Raw genomic sequence first — 27,142 nt, 5'->3', positions numbered from 1 at the left:
AGGGGACAGCCCTGCAGCCTCAGGTCCCGCATGGCCTCTGGGGACAGGCCCTCATGAGTTCTGGGTGTCCTGGTGATTCTTGGGCATGGCCCGAATCTCAGCTTCTTCATGACCAGGGCCAGCCCAGCAGCCGTGGGTCCCACAGGTCCTCCGGGGCCAGCCCCTCATGAGTTCTGGGTGTCCTGGTGATTGTTGGGCACAGCCCAAATCTCAGCTTCTTCATTACCGGGGCCAGCCCAGCAGCTGAGGGTCCCACAGGTCCTCTAGGGACAGCCCAGCAGCCTTAGGTCCCACATGGCCTCTGGGGACAGCCCCTCATGAGTTCTGGGTGCCCTGGTGATTCTTGGGCATGGCCTGAATCTCAGCTTCTTCATGACAGGAGCAGCCCAGCAGCTGTGGGTCCCACAGGTCCTCTGGGGGACAGCCCAGCAGCTGAGGGTCCCACAGGTCCTCCAGGGCCAGCCCAGCAGCTGCAGGTCCCACAGGTCCTCCAGGGATAGCACCTTGGTGGGCTTGTGGTCCAGCAGGTACCTGTTCAGGTGACTCTCGCTGTGCCACATGGCCTCCATCCCATTGGCCAGGTCGACTCCCATCGCCTGGTGACAGGCCAAGGTCATTCAGTGAACCTCTGCCACCGACCCCTAATAAATGCCCGCATGTAGTAAATGTTGCCCTGGTCCCTGGGGATATGGGCCTAGGACTGTGGCTGGCGCTCGTAGCTGAAGTCCTCACGGGCCAGCCAGTAGAAACTGGGGTAAAGGGTGCCATAGAGAGGGGACAGGATCTCCATACCCATGTGGTCACGGAACTTCAGGTCTGCGTCCGCGCACACCAAGTCATCCACCTCATGGAGAAAGTGCTGTTCCCAGAAGCAGCTGATCATCGCCACACACTGCATGGACACATCCTGCCAGTGCGGGGTGCCGCAGACCTCAAGGACCACCACCCTCTGACCCTGCCAGAGGGGCACACAGGCCCGGCAAGCGGCTGGTCAGTGAAGATGTAGTAGGTAACCCTGAGTGCACCATGAGGACCACCACCCTCTGGCCTTCCCAGAGGCGCACATGGGGCCCTGCAGCCGGCTGGTTGGTGAAGACCTAGTAGGTGACTCTGTGTCCCACCATGATAGGTGACCCTGTGTCCCACCATGAAGTGCTTCTCAGCCATCTGCAGGAACAGCTCCAGGAAGACCACATAGCTACAGCGGCAGTGGACAGGGTGGGAGGAGGGTCACTGCCAGAGGCTGGCAGCAGGACCCCAAAGCTGGGGGCTGTGCATGTGTGCACCTCCTTCAAGGGGGCAGGCCCTGGGCTGCTTTGAGCAACAGCCACTCTCCTGACCTGTCCTAAGCAAGTCTGCCCATGAGCCCTCCCTACCTTCTGCTCCCAGAGATGAGGGCCATCAGCAACCCATCTTACAAAGGGAAGCCTAAGGCTTAGAAGGTTGAAAACCCATGCAATCCCACATGGGCTCCAGCATGCTGGAGCCAGGAACATTCCCCCTGTGCTGAGCTCACGGGCAAACCCACAGGTCCTGTCCCCACCTGCCAGGAGTTGAGCACCTTGGGGCACAGCCCTTGTTTCTGTGCCCTACAGACTGGGTAGAACCAGCAGGACCAGCCACCTGCCCCACTTTGTTTTGAGTGGGATGTCGCTGGCCCCCACAGAGCTGTCTCCAACTCCTGTACGGTCCTCCCTTGAAGGCTACTGGGCATCCTGCTAACAAGGTCCTCAGTAAACCACTGGTATTCCTAGGAGGCGTCACCCTAGAACTCCCCCAGATCAGTTCCAGCTCATGCGCAGGGAAGAGGAAAGAGGACCTCTGGAAGAAGAGGGGGCTTGCTTAGGCCCCAGCCTTGAATCCAAGGGTGTGAGCTTCCGGATCCAGGTCTACATCTCCCCGGCCCTAAGAAGTTGGGAGTCTTGTCCAACTGCCTCACATGGCTGGTCCCCCTTTGAGGGTATTACCTGTTCCCCACCACGGGGAAAGCATCTCCCCCATCGTCAGGCAAGTGTGGTAAACCCCTCTGAAACTGATTTTCTGTGCATACACTAAGGCTACTTCCCTGTGCCCGCCCCATACCTAGAAGGTTAGTAAAGTACTCACAAAGGGAAGGCAGGCACTGCATTTAAATAGGGGACAAGCACACACACACTCAGCAGGCATAAGTCAGGCCATCAGGGGGCCAATCGAGGCCCAGCCAATGGGGAAACAAGCCAGACATGAAGCGGGGGAGGGGGGGGCATGAGTGCCCTTGGCAGAGGGCACAGCCAATGCAAAGGCTTGGAGTCAAGCCTGAGGCACATGTGGGACAACCACACCCCTGGGTGGCCCACAGAGGGGCGGGCCATGGTGGAAGAGGTGAGGCTGGAAAGGATAGGCAGGAGGGGAGCAGACCACAGAGAGGCCCAAAGGTTATGTTCCGAAAAGATCACTCTGGTTACTGGAGGAGAATGGGCTCTGTGCAGAAGAGGACAGGGAGACACTAACCCTAACCCAACCATAACCCTAACCCCTAACCCCTATCCTAACCACTAATACAACCCCAATGAAATCATCACAAAATCAGCAAAATACATCCCTATACCTTTCTTAAAATAGATGTAAGAATCCAGATCAGAAAAATTGCAAAACCAAGAGCTCATAAATATATTGTGCACCATAAGCAAGTGACTCTTCACAAACACCTCAAAGGTTATTCAATAGAGTGAAACCAAGCAATGTTATACACCGCAATGAATTTTTAAATAAAAACATGTGGTCATATTAACTGATGCAGAAAAAGTTCTAACCAAAATCCAATATCTGTTGCTGACATAAACACTCATGAAAGCAGGAATAGGGGTAATTTTTTCAATAAATCTATAGCAAACACCATGCTCAACTCTGAAGATTGACAGCTCTACTCTGAAATCAGGAACAAGGACAGGATGCTAGTTTTCACAGGACAGATACTGCATGATTCCACTTATATGAAGTATCCAGAGACACAAAGTAGAATGTGGCTGCAGGGGCCAAGGGGAAAGGGGAATGGGGAGTTGGTGTTTCATGCATACAGAGTCCCCCTCGGGGAGAAGGAAAAAGTTCTGCAGAATGATGTACAACCGTGGGAACTCAGCTAAGGTCAGAGAACTGTGTACCTGAAATGTTTTAAGTGGTCAATGTTATTATGTTTAATCACAGAGAAAAAAATGAATGAGGGACTGATGCATGTCACAATGTGGATGGACACTGAAAACAGCCCCAGTAACAGAAGCCAAACAGAAAAGTCCACTCAGATTGGGGCCATCTGTGCTCCTTAAATCCATCAGGGTTGTGCAAATAAGGGAAAGTCTCGGGAGCAGTTCCAGAAAAAGAAAACTGGATCCAAATGGAAAAGGACATTTCAGACCGTGGGGCAGGTGGTGACAGTTGAAGTGGGCCTGTGGTCTGGGTTAAAATGTGGAAACAAGGATGAATTCCTCATTCAGGGTTATGTGGTGGTTCCACGGGACAGTGTCCCTGTTTGGGGTAAAACGCACTGAAGTATTCGCGTGACGTGGTAAATATAGTACGGAAAGGACAGATGGGGGGGTCTGAGTGTGGAGATAAAGTGTATTTGTGCTGCTGTCACAAGTTTACCGCACTTTAAAATCACCTCAGAGTCAATTACTTTTCCAAACAACCATGGCAGCACCAGGTCACAGAAGCAGAGACGACATCAAACTTCGTGATGGAGGCCAAGTCCTCCCAGATCCAGTTCACCCACCATGGAGAGGCCACTCACCCTTGTAGGAGGACACACGTTAGCAAGAAACCGGTGGCCCCTGTGTCTTGGGTGCAGTAGAAGCAGTGGGATTTGGATTTCCAATTTTCCACAACGCTCCACAACTGGTTAGAACTGTGAAAATGCATGAAGGGAAGCCTCAGTAAAGTGGATTAGGGATGCCAGAAGGGGAGGCTGGAGGGGGGAGCCTACCACAGAGGGTCAGTTACAGGAACAACTGTGAGTTACAGACCCAGCATTAGAACCCCCCACAGGAGAGACTCATCAGTCACAGACCCCAAAGGGGAAGATGTAGGTTTCACCTCCTACAAGAAATCCACCACCCCTGCAGCTCCACGGGTAAGAACCCTCCATCACCCCGAACCCTTGCTTTTCCCCAGTGGACTTTCCCTCAAAACAAGCTTCCCAACTCCCCCCCACCTTCTCCATGAAATACTGAACAGGTGACAGACCTGCTCTCTGACACCCCCTGTGAGACACTGAAGACAGACATCGAGGGAGACACACGGAGATGGGAAGACACTCTGAGCTCAGGGAAGAACCAACACTGTGAAAATATCTACTCTCCCCCACCTTCTCCATGAAATACTGAACAGGTGACAGACCTGTTCTCTCACAACCCCCATGAGACACTGAAGAATGCTATACGTGGTGTCAAGATGGCATCCTCTCATGTGTTCTCCACCCGAAGAACTCAGTAGCTCAGCTGCTTTGAGGACCACCTGGGGGCTCATTATTGAAAACTTAGGAAGAAGTGACTGACAACAGGACAGACAGAGGATAAATACTGAGAGTTGTGAGAACTATCAGAGACTGTTTGCTCTGGGCAGGGCTACAATTTGCCGATCTAAACTCTCAAACAAATCTTGGGACTTTCCTGGGAGATAGACAAGATGGCAGAAGAGTAGGGGACCTTGTTTCATCTGGTCCCTGGAATTTAGTTGGATATCTTTCAAACCATTCTGAACACCCATGAATTCAGTCTGAGATGTAAGAAAATATATCTGGATCTCTACAAGCAGAAAAGCTACTGCTTTTTGCAAGATAGGAGGTACAGAGACATGAATCTGCAGGAAGATATTGGTAGATAAATGAGAGGGGGGGAGCCTCCATAAGCCAGTTCATGGAAAGTGATACAACACAAGAGTGCAAAATCAGAACCCTTAGAAATCTGCTCCAGTGAGAGACATCCCTTTCTGAAAGGGGCTCAGGGGATGAAAAGGGCAAAATCTAGGTGGGATCCTGAGACCACAATAATCCAGGAGTCACAAAACAAATGGGGGTGCCAGAACTGGTAGAGTGCCCAAGCAGTGGAGCAGGGAAACTGGTTATGGTCAGCGAGCTCAAGAGAGGACTCTCAGTCGGGTCACCATAAACCACAAGCCAGGCCAGTCAAGTGACTGCTCTTTGCCTGAGCACCCTGAAAATGACTGGAATGCATGGGCCATTTACCATCCCCTGGAAGGGGTGACACAGGTGTGCCCATGACTGGGCAACAGCTCTCAGGGCAGTGGCCACAGAAAGGACAGTAGGGCGACACCCAGCCCTCTCCTGGGAGCAGCAGAGCGGGGTACATGTATGAGCCCACAACCACTCTCAGTCCCAGGACATACAAAAGGCAGTGACACGGGTCCCTTGGACTCCTCCCAAGAGGATTGTGGTGGGCGTGCACCGCAAGAGTCAGCAGAGTTTGGCACACACAAAAGTAAAGACTGTTTGTCTTAGAGGGTTTACTGAAAAGGGGGCACCATGATCTTTCAGCTCTGGGCCAGAGAACCAGGCATGGCCGTATTTACTCTGATCCTCTAAAGAGGCACAGAAAGCCTCCAGAGAACAAAAGCCACACAGAGGACCAGCTTACACTGAGCCCAGCCCCCTCGCAAGGGGTGGTGCAACTTCACCCAGGCAAGGACACCTTAGAAGCAGAACAGCAGGCCCCTCCCCCAGAACACAGACTGGAAGAACAGGTGGACAACTGGTTTATGGATCCCACAAGACTGTAAAACTCCAGTGCCAGGGGAAAATAGTAGATTGAAATCAAGGTTTTTTCTCATGATTCATTTATCTTTCAGTCTAAAATTTTTCTTTTCTATATATATAAATTTTACTTTCCTTGCAATTTTGGGATGTAAGGTCTTCTAACACACAGACCAAAATTCACTCCAGAACAAGTGGAGCACCCTGCTTTGTCCACCCTGCTGTATTATAGCCTCTCCCCCAACCCCACCCCCACCTTTGTGTTTTGTTTTGGCTTGCTTTGCTTTTCTGTAATGGTTTCTGACTGCTTCAGATTTGTCTAGGGTGTATTTTGCTTGGGTTGTGGTTGATATTTTGGACTCTGCTCACTCACTCATCTGTCCACTGTTCTCTGGGGAAAATGACTATAAGGAGGAATTCACAACAAGAAAGAACCAGATATAATGCTCTCTGCCATAGAGCTAATTGATATGGATATAAGTAAGAGATCAAAGATGGTATTCAGGATAGCAATTATAAAGTTAATAGCTAGGCTTGAAGAAAGCATAAAAGACTGTAGAGAATCTCTAAGTGCAGAAATGAGATCTAATCAGGCTGAATTTAAAAATGCTGTAACTGAGATGCAGTCTAAATTAGATGCTGTAACAGCTATGGTGAATGAGGCAGAAGATAAAGTAAGTGATCTAGGAGATGGCTAATGAAAAGGAAGGAGAGAAAGACAACAAATAGCCCATGAAGAAAGGTTGAGAATTTAATGATGCCCTGTAATGAACCACTGTCAGTACTATTGGGGTGCCTGAGGGAGAGGAGAGAGAGAAAGAGAGGTCCAGAAGGTATATTTGAGCAAATCATAGCTGAGAACTTCCCTAATCTGGGGAAGGAAACAAGCATTCATGTCCAAGAGGCAGAGAGGACCCCTTCCCCCACCAAAAAATCAATAAAAATAGATCAACACCCCATGTATAATAGTGAAGCTTGAAAATTTTAGGAAAAAAAAAAATGAGACTATCCTGAGAACAGCTTGAGATAGGATGTTCCTTACTTACAGAGGGAAGAAAATCAAACTAATATCAGACCTATGCACAGAGACCTGGCAGGCCAGAAAGGGCTGGCAAGACATATTCAGGGTACTAAATAAAAAGAACATGGAGCCAAGAATACTTTATCCAGCAAGGCTGTCATTCAGAATGGATGGAGAGATAAAGAGCTTCCAGGACAGGCAGAAACTGAACAAGTATGTGACCACTAAGCCAGCTCTGCAAGAAATATTAAGGGGGATAGTGCAAGCAAAGAGAGACCCCAAGAGTAACATAGAACAGAAAGAAACAGACAATCTACAGAAACAGGGACTTTACAGACAATACTATGGCACTAAATTAATATCTTTCAATAGTTACCTTGAATGTAAATGGGATGAATGCTCCCATGAAAAGACACAGGGTTGCACATTGGATAAAAAAGGAAGACCCATCCATATGCTATCTGCCACAGACTCTTTTTAGACCTAAAGACACTTCCAGATGAAAAGTGAGGTGGTGGAAAATGATTTACCATGTTCATTGACATCAAAAGAAATCTGGGGTGGCAATCCTTATATCAGACTAATTGGATTTATTTTTTTTTTCAGGGTTAAGCAGGTTCCTTTTATTAGGGTTTGGGATGAATATTCAGAAGGGGAGGTCCCATCATCGCATATAATGGGCAGGCATAAAGATGCATATGCCCACTCAGAAGACATGCCAATACATACCTTGTGTGTTATTTTTTTTTATTTTTTTATTGTTATGTTAATCCCCATACATTACACCATTACTTTTAGATGTAATGTTCCATGATTCGTTGTTTGTGCATAACACCCAGTGCTCCATGCAGAACGTGCCCTCTTTAATACCCATCACCAGGCTAACCCATCCTCCCACCCCCCTCCCCTCTAGAACACTCAGTTTGTTTTTCAGAGTCCATCGTCTCTCATGGTTCGTCTCCCACTCCGATCTCGCCCCCTTCATTCTTCCCCTCCTGCTATCTTCTTCTTCTTTTTTTTTTTTCTTAACATATATTGCATTATTTGTTTCAGAGGTACAGATCTGAGATTCAACAGTCTTGCACAATTCACAGCGCTTACCAGAGCACATACCCTCCCCAGTGTCTATCACCCAGTCACCCCATCCCTCCCACCCTACCCCCCACTCCAGCAACCCTCAGTTTGTTTCCTGAGATTAAGAATTCCTCATATCAGTGAGGTCATATGATACATGTCTTTCTCTGTTTGACTTATTTCGCTCAGCATAATACCCTCCAGTTCCATCCACGTCATTGCAAAAGGCAAGATCTCGTTCCTTTTGATGGCTGCATAATATTCCATTGTATATGTACCACATCTTCTTTATCCATTCATCTGTCAATGGACATCTTGGCTCTTTCCACAGTTTGGCTATTGTGGACATAGACTAATTGGATTTTAAGCCAAACATTCTACTAAGAGATGTAGAGGGACACGATATCATACTTAAAGGTCTATCCAACAAGAAGATCTAACAATTGTAAATATCTCTGCCCCCAACACGGGAGCTGCCAATTATATAAACCAATTAATAACCAAAGTGAAGAAACATTGATAATAATACATTAATAGTAGGAGACCTCAACACTCCACTCACAACAATGGACAGATCATCTAAGCAGAAGATCAAAAAAGAAACAAGAGCTTTGATTGTCACACTGGACCAGATGGACTTCACAAATATATTCAGAACATTCCATCCTAAAACAGAATATTCCTTCCTCTCGAGTGCACATGGAACTTTCTCCAGAATAGATCACATACTGGGTCACAAATCAGGTCTCAACCAGTACCAAAACTTTGGGATTATTACCTACATATTTTCAGACCAGAATGCTTTGAAACTGGAACTTGATCACAAGAACAAATTTGGATGAAACTTAAACACTTGGAGGTAAAAGGGTATCCTGCTAAAGAATGAATGGGTCAAACAGGAAGTTAAAAATAACTTAAAAAGGGGTTTCAGGGTGGCTCAGTCCTTAAGCGTCTGCCTTCGGCTCAGGTCATGATCCCAGGGTCCTGGGATTGAGCCCCATATCAGGCTCCCTGCTTCGTGGGAAGCCTGCTTCTCCCTCTCCCACTCCCCCTGCTTCTGTTCCCTCTCTTGCTGTGTCTCTATCAGATAAAAAAAAAAATATATATATATATATATATATATATATATATATATATATATTTTAAATAACTTTAAAAGATCATGGAAACTAATGAGAATGAAAACAAATCAGTTCAAAACATCTGGGATACAGCAAAGGCGGTCCTAAGAGGGAAGTACATTGCAATACAAGCCTCTCTCAAAAAATTAGAAAAATCCCAAACAAAAGTTAACTTTACACCTAATGGAGATGGAGAAAGAACAGCAAATAAAGCCTAAACCTAGCAGAAGAGAAATAATAAAGATGAGAACAGAAATCAATGAAATACAAACCAGAAGTACAATAGAACAGATCAATGAAACTAGGAGCTGTTTCTTTGAAAGAATGAATAAGATCAATAAACTTCTGGCCAGACTTATCCAAAAGAAAAGAGAACAGACCCAAATTAATAAAATCATTAATGAAGAGGAGAGATCATAACCAATACCAAGGAAATGCAAACAATTTCAAGAAAATATTATAAGCAACTATATACCAACAAATTAGGCAATCTGGAAGAAATGGATGCATTCCTGGACACTTATAAACTACCATGACTGAAACAGAAAGAGGTACAAAACCTGAACAGACTCATAACCAACAAAGAAATTAAAGCAGTAATCAAAAACCTTCCAAAAAACAAGAGTCCAGGCCAGATGGCTTCCCAGTGGAATTCTATCAAACATTTAAAGAACTAATACCTATTCTGCTGAAACTGATTCAAAAAAAATAGAAATGGAAGGCAAACTTCCAAACTCATTCTATGAGACCAGCATTACCTTGATCCCAAAACCAGACAAAGACCCCAACAAAAAGGAGAATTACAGACCAATAGCCCTGATGAACATGGAAGCCAAAATTCTCACCAAGATATTGGCCAATAGGATGCAACAGTACATTAAAAGGATTATCCACCATGACCAGGTGGGACTATTCCTGGGATGCAAGGGTGGTTCAACATTCGCAGATCAATATGATAGATCACATTAATAAAAAGACAAGAACCATATGGCCCTCTCAATTGATGGAGAAAAAGCATTTGTCAAAATACAGCTTCGTTTCCTGATTAAAACTCTTCAAAGTATAGGGATAGAGGGAACATTCCTCAATATCATAAAAACCATCTATGAAAAGCCCACAGTGAATATCATTCTCAATGGGGAAAAAATGAGAGTTTTCCCCTAAGGTCAGGAACACAGCAGGGATGTCCCCTCTCACCAGTGCTGTTCAACATAGTACTAGAAGTCCTAGCCTCAGCAATCAGACAACAAAAAGAAATAAAAGGCATTCAAATTGGCAAAGACAAACTCTCACTCTTCGTAGATGACATGATAATTTATGTGGAAAACCCAAACACCCCCACCCCAAAATTGCTAGAACTCATACAGAAATTCAGCAACATGGCAGGATACAAAAATCAATGCACAGAAATGATTTGCATTTCTATACACTAACAATGAGACAGAAGAAAGAGAAATTAAGGAATCAATCCCATTTACAATAGCACCAAAAACCATAAGATACCGAGGAATAAACCTAACCAAGAGGTAAAGGACCTATACTCTAGAAACTACAGAAAACTTATGAAAGAAATTGAGGAAGACAAAAAGAGATGGAAAAACATTCCATGCTCATGAATTGAAGAACAAACATTGTGAAAATGTCTATGCTACCCCGAGCAATCTACACATTCAATGCAGTCCTTATCAAAATACCATTAGCATTTTTCACAGAGCTGGAACAAACAATCCTAAAATTTGTACAGTACCAGAAAAGACCCTGAATAGCCAAACAAATGTTGAAAAACAAAATCAAAGCTGGTGGCATCACAATGTCTGCCTTCAAGCTATATTACAAAGCTGTGATCATCAAGACACTATAATATTGGCACAAAAACAGACACATAGACCAATGGAACAGAATAGAGAGCCCAGAAATGGACCCTCAACTCTATGGTCAAGTAATCTTTGACAAAGCACTAAAGAATATGCAATGCAAAAAGTCTCTTCACTAAATGGTGTTGGGAAAATTGGACAGCCACATTTAGAGGAATGAAACAGGACCATTCTCTTACATCATACACAAAGATAAACTCAAAATGGATGTAAGACCTCAATGTGAGACAGGAATCCATTGAAATCCTGGAGGAGACACAGCAACTTCTTTCAAGACACGTCTCCAAAGGCAGGGGAAACAAAAGCAAAAGTGAACTATTGTCTGTGTCAAGATAAAAAGCTTCTGCACAGCAAAGGAAACAGTCAACAAAACAAAGAGGCAATCCATGGAATGGGAGAAGATATTTGCAAATGACAGTACAGACAAAAGACTGATATCAAAGGTCTATAAAGAACTTCTCAAACTCAACACCCAAAAAACAAATAATCCAGTCAAGAAATGGGCAGAAGATATGAACAGACATTTATCCAAAGAAGACATACAGATGGCCAATAGACACATGAAAAAAATGCTCCACATCACTTGACATCAGGGTAATACACATCAAAACCACAATGAGATACCACCTCACACCAGTCAGAATGGCTAAAATTAACAAGTCAGGAAACCACAGATATTGGAGAGGATCTGGAGAGAGGGGAACCCTCCTACACTGTTGGTGGGAATTCATAGTGTTGTAGCTATCAGGTTTGGTCAGCAAACCCTGAGATGGCAAATGAGAGGCTTACTTCAACTCCTTAGGAGAAAGGAGAGGCCTGGGGGCCAGACGCTCTAGTGGAGAAAGGCCTCGAGCCAAGCTCTCTCTCTGCTTTTATTGTGAGTTTAATTAACACACCATGGGCAAGGCAAGGAGTTCGTGAAGTACGTGACCATTACAGGTGCCTGCATTTAAGCATTTACTCCCTGATGAGACCCTTGAGCCACAGTAAGAATCTGGCCTTGTTCAGCCAAGTAACTTCAGAGGAGGCCCAGCATTCTGGGAAATCCTACTTTTTCAATTAATCTCATCCAGGGAGGCATATTCAAGTCAGGTTTTATCTATCCAGGTACTGTGAATCCCCACATTCATCCACTCTGGAAAACAGTATGGAGATTCCTCAAAAAGGTAAAAATAGAATTAGCCCATGACCAAGAAATTGCACTACTAGGTATTTACCCCAAGCAGTCAGTCCCCAAGCAGCCTGTCTGCCTGATGGGGTCCCTGCTTCTCCAGCCATCAAGGCTCCCAGGGATCTTTTGTGGGTGGATTCATCAGCCTGCAGGCCACCTCTCAGTGCTAGAAGGCAGTGCAGTTGCCTCCAGACCAGGCTTCAAGGGGCATATGAGCATCGGTGCCAATTAAGGTTTTGAATTAGTCTGATTGCAGGCACCACCAAATAGCCTACTACTGTGACCCAGCATTTTACCACAGCTGCCATGTTTCAGGTCCCTAGCTCCTCGGACCTGTGGGGACTACAAATGCCCTCTCCATACCTTGTCAGCCACCTTGGGCTCCAGGGGACCCACCATTCTCATGGAGTACCAGGTGGATTTCAGAGCAACTGAATGTCTTCAGGGTGGAGGGAGCTCAGAGCAGGACAATCTTTCTGAGGGGCAGATGGAACCTAGTGGACAGTCCGTTCCCATTTGGACTGGCTGCCTGCTGGGGTCCCAGGCCTCTCCACCAGAGGAGGCTACCGAGTGTCTTTCTGGAGGGAACTCCAACTATCCCTCTTCCTTCGCTGACAAAGCAACCCAGATTCTTCCAGCTCTGCCTTCAGGGGCAATATGTGCAATTGTGTGGGATAAGTTTTGGGTTGTGCAGATGCCAAGGAAGTCTGGGATCCAGGTTCCAGGCCTGGGCTCTGCATTTGATTGCCCCTTTAATGCCCAGGCCATCCATGGCCTGTGGTGGCCCAGAATACACAGTTGGCTATTAGTGGAGCTCCAGCTGCACATGAGCCAAGGGTCACTGCCTTGCCACCTTCCCTGCAGGGCTTCTGGTGGGCTGTTGCAGTCACACCAGTCCCCCAGGAGACTGCTCTGGAACCTGGGCTCTAACCTATGGTCCCTCATTTCAATTACAGGCCACATTTTGTGAGTGGGCTGCCCGTGAGGGTGCTGTGTGCCCTCCCTCCTCCACCCTCTGTGTAGGTATGGGCAGTGGGCCCCCTGACAACCTGGTCAGCTCATGCACACGCAGTTGGCCACCTTAGTTACCCTGCGATTTTCCACCAGTTCTCTTGTTGCCCATTGGGCTTGAGACGGTCACCTACACATGTACAACCCAAGGCGGGGAGAGTGCTTCCTCCCCAAAATTCTTTCAAATAAGGCAGCTTCAGACTGGCCCCCAAAAGTCCCTTTGTCAACATGGTGCCTGAAGGGCCCCCCAGCTTTTCACATAGCAAAGGCTTACAGAGATGTGTGTTGAGGTCACCCTGGCCCCATTAGTCCCCTCCAAGGCCTGGGCTCTACTTATAGTCCTCTGTTTTATTTGCAGGCAATCTTTTGAGGCTTCACTACCTACCCATGCACAAGTGACCCCTCTTTCTCCCACCTGTTTCAGCCAGTTTCCTCCTGCCCTGTTAACCTCAGACCGGTCCCCCAAACATGTGCACCCCCAGGGTGAAGAGTGCTTCCTCCCTCAAATTCTTTCAAAGGTGGCAGCTTAATACTGGGTAAAGGCAGTCCCTTTTTGAACTGGGTGCCTGATGGATCTTAGGGCTTCTCAAAGAACCAGGGCAGGTGGATATCTGGTTGTCTCAGCACCATTTGTGAAAGAAACTATTCTTTCCCCAACTGAATAGATTCAGGTGTTTATCCATTTACTTTTAATGTTTTTTATACTTGAATGTACACCTGTCATTTTATAGTTACTTCCTGTATGTCTCGTCATTTTTTGGTTCCTTTATTCTTCTTTTGGTTCTTTTTTACATTAAGTGAATATTTTCTAGTGTAACATGTTAATGGCTGTAGTGATTTTTTCATTGTACTTTTTGTTTCTTAGCAGTTGTTTTAGGGTATACCACCTACACCTTAACTCATCAGAATCTACTTCAGACTCATGCTTAATTCCACTGATACATAGAAACATTACTTGTATATATTTTGATGTGGATTTCTTTGATTTATCCTATTTAGTGAAATGAATTTTTTGGATATGTTCAGTAATGTTTTCATCAAACTTGATAAGTTTTCAACAATTATTTCTTTGAATATTTTTCAGCTTCTTTCTCCTCCTTCTGGTATTTCCATAATGAGTACTTTGGTGTGCTCAGTGGTGTTCCACATCTGTCTGTGGCTCTGTTCATTTACTTTCATTTTTCCCCTCTCAGTTCTTCAGACTGCATTATCCATCTTTAAGCTTATGGACTAAGTTTTTCTTTTAATTCAAATCTACTGTTAAGCCCCTCAACTCCAGAAATTCCATTTGTTTTTTTTTTTTTTTTAAAGATTTTATTTATTTATTTGACAGAGAGAGACACAGTGAGAGAGAGAACACAAGCAGGGGGCGTGGGAGAGGGAGAACCAGTCTTCCCACCAAGCAGGGAACCCGATGCGGGGCTCGATCCCAGGACTCTGGGATCATGACCTGAGCTGAAGGTAGACGTTTAATGACTGAACCATCCAGGCGCCCCTCCACTTGGTTTATTTTTAAAAATGATTTTTATCTTTTTTTTTTTTAATGGTCTCTACTTGATGAGGCATTGGTATCATACCTTCCATTACTTCTTTAAGCATGGTTTTCTTTTTTTCTTTGAACACATTTATAATGACTGCTTTGATGTCTTTGTATGTTAAATCTGACATTTGGTCCCTGACACTGGTGGTTTCTGTGGCCTGCTCTTTTTCTCATATATCGGTCACACTTTCCTATTCTTTACATGTCTCACATTTTTGTTGTTGTTGTTGTTGTTGTTGTTGTTGTTGTTGAAAACTAGTCATTTTGGTACCATATAGTAGTTTTGAAAACTACTATGCTCCTTCTTTGGGACTTTTTAAATTTGCTGTTTGCTTTTTTGTTTGTTTAATGATTTGGATGGACTGTTTTAGCAAATTTCCCCCACAGTGTGAAGCCTGTGGCTGCAGCCTTTTCATGTGCATGACCATCCAGGGATGAGAGTATCTTTGTCTTTTCCTGATTGCTCTGTTAAGATCTCTACCTCATTTGGTATCATACCCAACGATTAGGCCCCAGTAATGGCTGGCTGATTTTATTATTGTTAACGTCCTGGGGGCACAGATTTCTTCACAGTCTGATCCAATGTTTCAGGGGCCATTTTCAAGACCACTCTTTGAGTTTTGTTTCAATCCCAGGAGTGCTCTTTCCCTGGTTCTCTCTACAGTGCTCTTTCCCTGGTTCTCTCTAACTGGCTTACAATGTAGCTTGGTCTCCCATAGAGTTTCAACCTTGTCTTACTGGTTTACCATTAAAATATCCATGAGGCATGAACTTTCCAATACTTTGCTTCAAATAACTTCAGTTCCTTTGGACAGAACTTCTGGGTGCTTTGTTCTTAGGGACTGCCTCTGCCTCTGGCAAAATCTCTGAGCCACTGTTTCAAAGCTGGAGGGCAGGATGACATCCTTTCTTAATGAACAGTGCATTGGCCATAAGTGGTAGCCTTTGGTCTTCTTGGCTTGCCTCTCCTATTATTGGATTTTGCTTATGGGTGAGCTAGGGCAAGGGTGACCAGGGTCCCAGTATTGTTGGCCTGCCATGCCTAGTGTAGACAGCATCCACCCTATGAATAGGGTTGGTGGAGGAAGGGAACCCTCAACCTCCTGGCCATATCCCTAAGAATGCAGCCTCAACAACTCACAGCTGGAGGCAATGAGAAATAAAGGTATTTTGTCCTTCCCAGTGATATATTACATCTCTTGACTGGGAACTGAGGGGAGAAGGAGCCTTATTTTCTTGGCCACACTTGCCCAGAGTGGAGTTTCCATTACACTGCTGAGCAGGAATAGGGAACACATTGTGCCTCAATTGTCATAGATTCTTGCTCTTACTGAGATTTAGTAGATTTTCTTGAATAAATATTACTTTTTTTGCTGTTGGAAAATTGATAGAACAATTTTAGAGACTGAATTTTAAAAAATCACCAGTTACAGTTGTTCTACTGGGCAGTAGGTCTGTGGAGCTCCCCATCTCACTATTCCTGAAGTACCATTATAATTTATAAAAATTTCTTTCAAAGTCACAACTGAATTAAAAATTCACAACAGAATATGAACACAAGAATTATCTTACAGATATAAAACAAGACTTGAAAAAAAGAATATGTCATGAATTTCAATAGAATATTCCACCATGGGGATGCCTGGGTGGCTCAGTCGGTTAAGCATCTGCCTTTGGCTCAGGTCATGATCCCAGGGTCTTGGGATCGAGTCCCATATCTGGCTCTTTGCTCAGCAGGGAGCTTGCTTCTCTCCCTGCCTGCCGCTCCCCCTGCTTGTGTGCGTTCTCTCTCTCTCACACACACACAAATGAATAAATAAAATCTTTAAAAAAAAATGAAAATTCCACCATGGATAAACCACATGGTCTAATAAGATCCAAACACAACCTTTAATATACCTGGTAGAAAAAGACTCCTTTACTTAAAATAAATTAGCTTTCTGGCTTTATAATCCTGCCAAATAAGGAATGCCTTTACTAAAACTCATGGGCAAATGTCTTAAAAAGGCATTTTGAGGAAAAAGAAATATATGAATCCATAGGAAAATAATTTCAATTCTATTCTAATTAGAAAAATTGAAATTGAAAAGTTGAGGGGTTTTTTTTCCTAACATGCCATATATTGAAGTGGTTGTTATAAACCAGTAATGTTGCATATATGAGAAAATGCTCAGGCACATAATCTATGTGAAAGAGTATAAATCATTTTGGAAGACAATTTGCCATTATCTTTCATAATTAGAAATGTGCAAACCTGGGGTGCCTGGGTGGCTCAGTCAGTTGAGCACCTGACTCTTGCTTTTGGCTCAGGTCATGATCTCAGGCTTGTGAGATCTAGCCCTGCATTGGGCTCTGCACTTAGAAGGGAGTGTCCTTGAAATTCTTCCTCTCCCTCTGCCCCTCACCCTGCTCAAGCCCTCTCTCTCTAAAATAAATAAATATATTTTTTTAAAAACTGTGCAAACCTTCTGAACTAGATCCCCCTAGTTTTGTTTCTAGGAATTTACATACATGCATACATACCATGACTTCCCCCAAAATATTTGTGCAGTATTGTTTTCATGTGAAAAGTTTAAAACAACATAGGTGATCATCAGGAAGAAACTAGTTAACTAAACGTTACCTAACTTTAACAAAATTACATAATATGCATGTGCTCATAGGGAAGCATGATCAAGATATATCATTAAGTAGAAGCATAGATTGCATGGCAGAGCATTGTATATATTGTATTCTATTTGTATGATATAACATAGCATATTTTCCATAAACTTGTAGAGACATTATTGGTTTATTTGGGGGAAATGTACCTCAGGTTAAGAAAGTTACATATTTAGGGGCACCTGGGTGGTTCAGATGGTTAAGCATCTGCCTTCAGTTCGGGTCATGATCCCAGGATCCTGGGATCAAGCCCCACGTCCGGCTCCTGGCTCAGCGGGGAGCCTGCTTCTTCCTCTGCCTCTCCCCCTGCTCGTGCTCTCTCTCTCTCTCTGTATCCCTGTGTCTCGAATGCATAAATAAAATCTTTAAAAAAAAGTTTCATATTTAATTGTCACTTTATACTCTTGTCGATTTTATTTTGTTATTTATTTATATATTTATTTATTTTTACTCATCAATTTTAAAGCTGAATCTGTTACTCAAAATAAATTAAAAGTTTGAAAATAATTAAATACAATTTACTTTGATTCTTTAGGCCTTAGGTCTAGTCATGAAACAAACTCGATATAATAAAGAACATATCATTTTATCATTAATATAATAACTTGAATGCATGTTTTATAATGCATAGATTCTATCTCTGACAGAACCATTACATCCCACAACTTCAAAACTTTCCAGCTCCCTAAGTTTTGTAATATTATAATCTCAAAAATAAAATTATTACCTGATAATTTTTTCACAATATTTCAAAGAAAGTAATGAGTTAAAAATAGATTTGGTTTTTAAAAAATATATTGAATAATGGCGCCTGGGTGGCTCAGTCGTTAAGCGTCTGCCTTCGGCTCAGGTCATGGTCCCAGGGTCCTGGGATCGAGCCCTGCATCGGGCTCCTTGCTCTGAGGGAAGCCTGCTCTCCCTCTCCCGCTCCCCCTGCCTGTGTTCCTCCTCTCGCTGTATCTTTCTCTGTCAAATAAATAAATTAAAAAATATATATATATATATTGAATAATTAAAATGATTCTTGAAAATACTTGTTTTAATTTCAGAACCTTGTCTTAGTCAAAACAAAACAAAACAACCACACAGAGTATCTCCTAGATTAACTCATATTCTTTGTGATTTAAATTTCAAATTGTTGGGACACCTGGGTGATTCAGTCCATTAAATGTCTGCCTTCAGCTCAAGTCATGACCCCAGGGTCCTGGGATCCAGTCCCAGAATCCCAGCTCCCTGCTCAGCAGGGAGTCTGCTTCTCCCTCTCCCTCTGCCCCCCACTCGTGCTTGAGCTCTCTCTTTCTCTCTCTGTCTCTCAAATAAATAAATAAAATCTTTAAAAAATATAAAAATTAAAAAATAAATTTCAGATTGTTTGGCATTTACTACTGGCTATATTCTACTAGACTCACTTTCCCACTAATGGTTTGTTTGTATGTTTATTTTTTCTTCTTACAAAATAGGGTAGTTCAGAGAAAAAGATTAGAAGTTTTATTTTCTGAAATGTGTGGTAATATTTCCTGAAAGCATAAAATTATTGACTATAAATCACAGAAAAATATTCAATGGTTCTGGCCTCCTGTGTTTTCATTACATTTTCCCCCAATTTATAAGTAAAAAAGACATAATTTGACATTTATTTCATGGAATAATTGGTTTATTCAACCAATGTCTTCCATATTCTAAAGGTGTGAAAAAGGAAAACCAGAGGCAACCAGTAGGAATGTTGAGGATCAGACTATGTTTCTCTCTTGAGTAGCTTGTTCTTGCTTACTGAGAATTTGATGAACTGTTGCATTTGCCATTTCTCTCCCTCTGGATAACTGGAGGAAAATTTCTCAAGGATTCAGAATAAAGACACTAATATTTAATGTTTAAAGTCAGAGAAAAAGCAAGGAAGATTTTCACTTAAGAGAAGAGCATGACTCACAGATTATCAGTAAAATGTTGCATGGAGTTGCTGGGGTTTATGATCTCACTTTGATTCTGCACTATGAAATTTAACTTCTCTCGGTGCTCTTTGAAGCTATTAAAGTTTCAAGTGCATTTCATAGTAGGTCATGGAGCAAAACTACCTTTAACTTTTCTCTCTTAGAGGATAAAGACAACAAAGAATCAAAGTGAATCAGTTAAAACTCAGCCCCAAGTCTTCTTTCATGTTCAGATGCCAGGCAGTCATCAAAGTAACGTTGGGGAAGAACCAGATCCCCAGGGACTGGCAGCTTCCTTCTCCCATGTGTAGCCAACTTGTTAAGCGGCTGAAATGTCCCTCTAAGGAAGACTTGAGGGAAAAATCTTTAATAGTATTTTGTTGCATTGTAGGGTCCTTTCTTCAAGCTGCTCTCCTTCTCAAGTGAGAGGATCTGGGTCTGTGAACTGGTCATGAATCCCTCATTGTGTTGATTCAAATTATCTTTCTGCCCTTAGACCCATATCTTTTTCTGCTAATATATTCCAACTAACATCTTAGTAGGTCACCAAGTATTTTATTTTTAATCCTGTGATAAATTATCCATCACCACAAATCCCTGGAGGTCAAAACTCATGTGGCTTAATTGTAGTAATGAGTTCCACCTTGTTAGGATGGCACCTAATTTTCCAGGACATTATTATTTTATCATTATTTTCAATATCAGGTGGCCTAATTCCACTGCTGCATTCCCCACCATCATCACTGGTCCTTGGGAGTTAGATACCACAGAACATTTTAAGAATACTAATGCCCGCCTTACCAAATCATTTCTTAATGCCTTCATGAAGAAAATGTTCTCCAGGCTTTCCACATGGTATGTTTAGAGGGTGACTGAGCATATTGCATTAGAGAGATTCCAAAATTCCCATCTTCCTGAGCCCACTAATTCCTTTTTCGACAGGGTACCAGGGAATTTCCAGCTTTTCAACCTTATTTACCATAGACTGTCATTGAGTTCAAACTTCAGGTAGCCAATGTGGAAGACAGCCAGTTCCTCATAACCTGTGCTCTGGATGATAGCACCAATGCCATTAAATTCAGATCATTCAAGTGTTATATTTCATATTCTTTAACATCCACTCCCGTATGTGCTTTCAAACCTCTGCTAATGCAAACCTTAAGGAGCTGCATTCCTTTCAGAGTAAAATACAACATTCTTGTGGAACAATACTTGAATGTGTGTAATAACCCTGTTTTGTCATTATAATTTTCCCTGATGATTAGCAAGTACATTTCCTTTTCTATTTGCATTTATTTTTTTTTATTTCCAATTTTTAATTGAAGTATATTTGACACATAATGATACTTTAGTTTCAGGTGTACAACATATTCAACAACTCTATATGTTATGCTATACTCACCACAACTGTAGCTACCCTCTGTCACTATACAACACTATTATGATACACCTGACTATATCCCTTATGCTGTACCTTTTATTCCCTTAACTTACTCATTCCATAACTGGAAGCCTATACCTCCCACTCCCCTTCACTCATTTTGCCCATTCCTACCCCTCTCCTCTGGCAACAGTTTGTTCTCTATATTTGTGGGTCTGTTCCTGCTTTTATTTGTTTTGCTTTTTAGATTCCACATGTAAGTGAAATCTTATGGTATTTGTCTTTCTCTGTCTGACTTATTTCACTTAGCATAATACCCTGAAGTTAAATACCTTTTTATGTGTTGGTCATTTGGATAGGTAAAGGGACTGTTCTTCTAGGTTTTCTATCTTTTTATTATTGATTTGTAGGAATTCTTTGGATTGTTCTTTCTTTGAGATAGATAGACAGACACACACACACACACTCACACACACATTGTGTGCATTGCCTCTCTTAATGGACCTTTTGGTAAAGAGATGCTCTTAATTTTACTATTTTTCAATTTAAACAAATTCTTCTATTATGGTTAAAACTTTGTCTTATTTCATAGATCTTTTCCCACTCAAAATTCATGATGAGGGGCACCTGGGGGGCTCAGTCCGTTGGCATCTGACTCTTGATTTCACTTCAGGTTATGATTTCAGGGTCATGAGACTGAGCTCAGCCAGAGTCTGCTTGAGATTCTCTCTCTCCCTCTCCCTCTGCCCCTCTCCACCCTGACTCACATATGCGCTCTCTCTAAAAAGAAAAATAAAGCTTTAAAATTCATGCACAATATTATTTAAATCCATCTTGTGGTACTTTTCACATTTATACACATAATCAGGTTGAAATTGATTTTTGTGTATAAGGTTTAAATGTCTTTTCTCCCACAAGGACATCCATTGACCTGGAACCATATATTGACTGTCTTCTCCTTCCTGCACCGCAGGACAACATAGTCATGAATTACTTGACTGTCCATGTGTCGGAGCTGTTTCTGGACTCTATACTATTCCATTGGTCAGTTTGTTTAGCTTCCTTCTCAAATATAATATTTGCTAGAAATTTAATCATCATCAAGATATGGAATTTGTTTCTATTCCAAGTTTGCTAAGAATCTTTGTTTTCCTGTAAATGAATGTTGAAATCCTTTCTTGAATCTATGGAAATAATCTTATTATTTTTCACTTTTATTCTGTCAGTATCATGGATTAAATTAACAGAACCATGTGGTGATTGATTTTTCAAATATTAGTCCGACCTTGCGTAGTTGGAGTAAAGCCTCCTATTGACATGTATTAACCTTTATTTCTGGATTTGATTTCTTACTATTTTGTTAAGGATTTTGCATCTATGTTCATGGGAGATATCGGTGGGAAAATTTTCCCTTCCTTTCCTTGTTTTCTTTTTCTTTCTTTCTTTCTTTCTTTCTTCTTTCTTTCTTTCTTTCTTTCTTTCTTTCTTTCTTTCTTTCTTGTTTCTTTCTTTCTTTCTTTCTTTCTTTCTTTCTTTCTTTCTTTCTTCTTTCTTTCTTCCTTTCTTTCTTCTTTCTTCCATTCTTTCTTTTTTGTGTGTGTAATATCCTTGTAAAGTTCTGAGGTCAATTTTATGCTGACCTTATAAAAATAAGCTAATAAACTTGTATTGTTTATTTACTACCAATTTACAAAATAGATTAATGTGCCTATTGTAATGAACACAAAAATTTGAAACCAAGTGTGATTTGTTATCACATCAACTTCAGCATCCAATTTATTTTCATATTTTATTTTGGCAGCATAAGTTTGAGGAAGTCCTGATTGAGGCAGAAAACAGTTATAAGTGAAACTATATTTTAGTCAATTTACATAATATATTAGGATTCTTTTAAAGTAGATAGACGTGGCAGGAGCATTTGAGATCTGCACAGAAATGATTTAGTCTTAACAGGAACAGAATGGTGAGTCAGAGTAAAAATTTATAGTTAGCATATTAAGTTTTTGCATTTTTGTTAAAGTGTCATGATAGTTTAAAGATTTAGTAAATCATAATTTGAATGTAGCTTTTGTAGAGTGCTTCCTCCTTCCCCTTATAGCACAATGCTTGGACTCCCTAGAACATGCTTTGTGGCCACAGCTGTGGACAAATTATCAAAGGTGATAATTGGTGACTTAGGAAGACATTCTGATCTTAGAAACAACCCTTGGCCATTTGGAACATTGATGCTAAAGTGGAAGCAACATTTTTAGGTATGATTTCACTTTTCAGTGATGACTACTACTAAAATAACTTGACAATGATTCATAGGTCACACATGGCCAGTTTCTTAACTGGAAACTTCTTGTAAAAGATGTCAATGTCCTGCTGTCTCCATGGAACCTTTTTCTTTTCCAATCAGCCTCTTCATGCCCCATTAAACTCCTTATTCCTTAGTGTGTAGGTAAGGGAGTTCAAGCTGGGAGTAACAATGGAATAAAAGATACTGAGAAGTTTACCTTTGTCCTGATTTGGACTATTTCCTGGCTGGATGTACATGTAGATAACTCCTGTAGAAGATGGACACCACAATGACGTAGAAGGAAGAGGTCCCAAAAGCTTTCTGTCTCACTGTTACAGATTTGATCTTGAGCAGAGCTACAGCAATGGAGCCATAAGAAACCAGGATGAAAAGAATAAGAACAAGAACTATAATCAGGCACATGGCAAATGAGGCTACCTCCATGGCTACGGTATCCACACATGTAATCTTGATCATTGCAAACATTTCACAAAAATGTGATCCAGGTGGTGATTCCCACATCAAAGAAGACTCATGGCATAGGGGGAAACTACCATGCAATTAATAACACCAACTACCCAGGTGATGGCCACAAGGACCTGGCAAAGTTGGGGGTCCATTATGGTCATGTAGTGCAGAGACTTGCAGACAGCACTGAATCAGTCATAGGACATCACAGGCAGAAAAATGCATTCCACTGAGCACAGTACCATATCAGTGAAAAGTTGAAGGACACAGCCACCAAAGGTAATCCTCTTGTCTTTGCCCTAGACATTGGCCAACATCTGTGGTACTATATTTATGGTATAACAGAGATCCAAGATGGCCAAAGGAATCTAGGATCTAAGTACAAGGGATGTACTAAGGAAGAAGTACATGGGGCTTTGGAGATGGTCATCTAGGAAAGACAGCAGGACGATGGCCTTATTTCCCATCAAGGCAATGGTGTAGAAGAGAAAGACAACCCCAGAGGTGATCATCTCCAGCTGGGGCAGCCCTAGGAATCCAAGGAGTATAAATCCACCAAAGTGACTATCATTAACCATTATTTTTCTTTTGTCTTAGTAGCAATTCTGAAGATGGAATAATAAAATATTAGAAGCCAATAATGTGTGTATTCAAAAACCTTTACCACCAGATTCAAATCAGGAATTACATTCATGAAATGGATAATAGTTTTATTATAATCCATATAGGTGTAATTTTTCATTGGTTCAAATAATGTAAAATTTAAGCTCTGACAGCCAAGAGTAATGGGTTAATGCATAGATTTTTTGAATATAAAATGAAATGTTCAAATGCAAGTTATAATAGAAAATTAATTGATGAAACCTAAAATCTGTATCAATCACTAGAGTATATAAAAGAACACTTGTTGAATTTAATGCCATTAAATGTCTTTTAATGTGGCTAGTCTTTTTTTTTAATTTTATTTTATTATGTTATGTTAATCACCATACATTACATCCTTAGTTTCTGATGTAGTGTTCCATGATTCATTGTTTGTGTATAACACTCAGTGCTCCATTCAGTACGTGCCCTCTTTAATACCCATCACCAGGCTACCCCATCCCCCCACTCCCCTCCCCTCTAGAACCCTCAGTTTGTTTCTCAGAGTCCATAGTCTCTCATGGTTCATCACCCCCTCCGATTCCCCCCCTTCACTTTACCCTTCCTACTATCTTCTTTTTTTTTTTTAACATATAATGTATTATTTGTTTCAGAGGTACAGGTCTGTGACTCAACAGTCTTACACAATTCACAGAGCTCACCATACCACATACCCTCCCCAGTGTCTATCACCCAGCCACCCCATCCCTTCCAGGGTCAAGTCTTTTAAAAAAAAAAAAAATCATATAATTATTTCTTTTTTTTTAATTTAAATCTTATTTATTTATTTATTTATTTATTTATTTTTATTTATTTTTTAATTTTATTATTTTATGTTAGTCACCATACAATACATCATTGGTTTTTGATGTGGTGGTCCACAATCCATTGTTCTCGTATAACACCTAGTGCTCCATGCAGTACATGCCCTCCTTAAAACCCATCACTGGGCTAACCAATCTCCCCTCCCTCCTCCCCTCTAAAACCCTGTTTGTTTCTCAGAGTCCATAGTCTCTCATGGTTCATCTCTCCCGCCAGTCCCCCCCGCCCATTTTTCCCTTCCATCTCCTAATGTCCTCCATGTTATATCTTATGTTCCACAAATAAGTGAAACCATATGATAATTGACTTTCTCTGCTTGACTTATTTCACTTAGCATAATCTCCTCCAGTCCCATCCATATTGATGCAAAAGTTGGGTACTCATCTTTTCTGATGGCTGAGTAATATTCCATTGTATATATGGACCACATCTTCTTTATCCATTCATCTGTTGAAGGGCATCTCGGCTCTTTCCACAGTTTGGCTATTGCGGACATTGCTGCTATGAACATTGGGGTGCATATGGCCCTTCTTTTCACTACATCTGTGTCTTTGGGGTAAATACCCAGTAGTGCAATTGCTGGGTCATAGGGTAGCTCTATTTTTAAATTTTTGAGGAACCTCCACACTGTTTTCCAAGGTGGCTATACCAACTTGCATTCCCACCAACGGTATAAGAGGGTTCCCCTTTCTCCACAACCTCTCCAACATTTGTTGCTTCTTTCCCTGTCCACTTTTGCCATTCTAACTGGTATAAGGTGGTATCTCAGTGTGGTTTTGATTTGGATTTCCTGATGGCTAATGATGATGAACATTTTTTCATCTGTTAGCCATTTGTATGTCTTCTTCAGAGAAGTGTCTTTTCATATCTTCTGCCCACTTTTTGACTTCAGTATTTGTTTTTTGGGTGTTGAGTTTGAGAAGTTCTTTCTAGATCTTGGATACCAGCCCTTCCTCTGTAGTGTCATTTGCAAATATCTTCTCCCATTCTGTGGGTTGCCTCTTTGTTTTGTTGACTGTTTCCTTTGCTGTGCAGAAGCTTTTTATCTTGATGAAGTCCCAAAAGTTCAGTTTTGCTTTTGTTCCACTAGCTTTTGGAGATGTATCTTGAAAGAAGTTGCTGTGGCCGATGTCAAAGAGGTTACTGCCTATGTTCTCCTCTAGGATTTTGATGGATTCCTGTCTCACATTGAGGTCTTTCATCCACTTTGAGTTTATCTCTGTGAATGGTGTTAGAGAATGGTCGAGTTTCATTCTTCTGCATGCGGCTGTCCAATTTTCCCAGCACCATTTATTGAAGAGACTGTCTTTTTTCCATTGCATGTTTTTTCCTGCTTTGTCAAAGATTATTTGACCATAGAGTTGAGGGTCCATATCTGGGTTCTCTATTCCATTCCATTGGTCTGTATATCTGTTTTTGTTCCAGTGCCATGCTGTCTTGGTGATCACAGCTTTGTGATATGGCTTCAAATCGGGCAACGTGATGCCCCCAGCTTTGTTTTTCTTTTTCAACATTGGCTTGGCGATTCGGGGTCTTTTCTGATTCCATACAAATTTTAGGATTGTTTGTTCCAGCACTTTGAAAAATGTCATTGGAATTTGGATCAGGATGGCATTGAAAGTATAGATTGCTCTGGGTAGCATAGACATTTTAACAATGTTTATTCTTCTGATCCATGAGCATGAATATTTTTCCATCTTTTTGTGTCTTCTTCAATTTCTTTCATGAGTGTTTTGTAGTTCCTAGAGTATAGATCCTTTACCTCTTTGGTTAGGTTTATTCCGAGGTATCTTATGGGTTTTGGTGCTATTGTAAATGGAATCGTTTCTCTAATTTCTCTTTCTACAGTTGCGCTATTAATGTATAAGAAAGCAACTGATTTCTGTGCATTGATTTTGTATCCTGCCACATTACTGAATTGCTGGATGAGTTCTAGTAATTTGGGGGTGGAGTCTTTTGGGTTTTCCACATAAAGTATCATGTTGTCTGCGAAAAGAGAGAGTTTGACTTCTTCTTTGCCAATTTGAATACCTTTTATTTCTTTTTGTTGTCTGATTGCTGCTGCTAAGACTTCTAGTACTATGTTGAACAACAGTGGTGAGAGTGGGCACCCTTGATGTGTTCCTGATCTTAAGGGAAAGGCTCTCAGCTTTTCCCCATTGAGGATGATATTCGCTGTGGGTTTTTCATAGATGGATTTTATGAGCTTGAGGAATGTTCCCTCTACCCCTATACTCTGGAGAGTTTTAATCAGGAAAGGATGTTGTATTTTGTCAAATGCTTTTTCTGCATCAATTGAGAGGACCATATGGTTCTTCTCCCTCCTCTTATTACTGTGTTCTATCACATTGATTAATTTGCGAATGTTGAACCACCCTTGCATCCCAGGGATAAATCCCACTTG

At 41.9% G+C, this 27,142-nt stretch overlaps 2 pseudogenes; both read right to left on the bottom strand.

The window, feature by feature from the left end:
- Positions 1–263: 263 nt before the first annotated feature.
- LOC116637745 lies at positions 264–21,531 on the bottom strand (annotated as a pseudogene).
- Positions 21,532–22,931: 1,400 nt separating this feature from the next.
- On the bottom strand, positions 22,932–23,852 carry LOC116637744 (annotated as a pseudogene).
- Positions 23,853–27,142: the final 3,290 nt, after the last annotated feature.

Source organism: Phoca vitulina, unplaced genomic scaffold (assembly GCF_004348235.1).
Source record: "Phoca vitulina isolate PV1807 unplaced genomic scaffold, GSC_HSeal_1.0 scaffold15, whole genome shotgun sequence".
Classification (NCBI taxonomy): Eukaryota; Metazoa; Chordata; class Mammalia; order Carnivora; family Phocidae; genus Phoca; species Phoca vitulina.
Note: the sequence above shows the minus strand (reverse complement) of the source record. Positions and strands in the feature narration are given on the sequence as shown.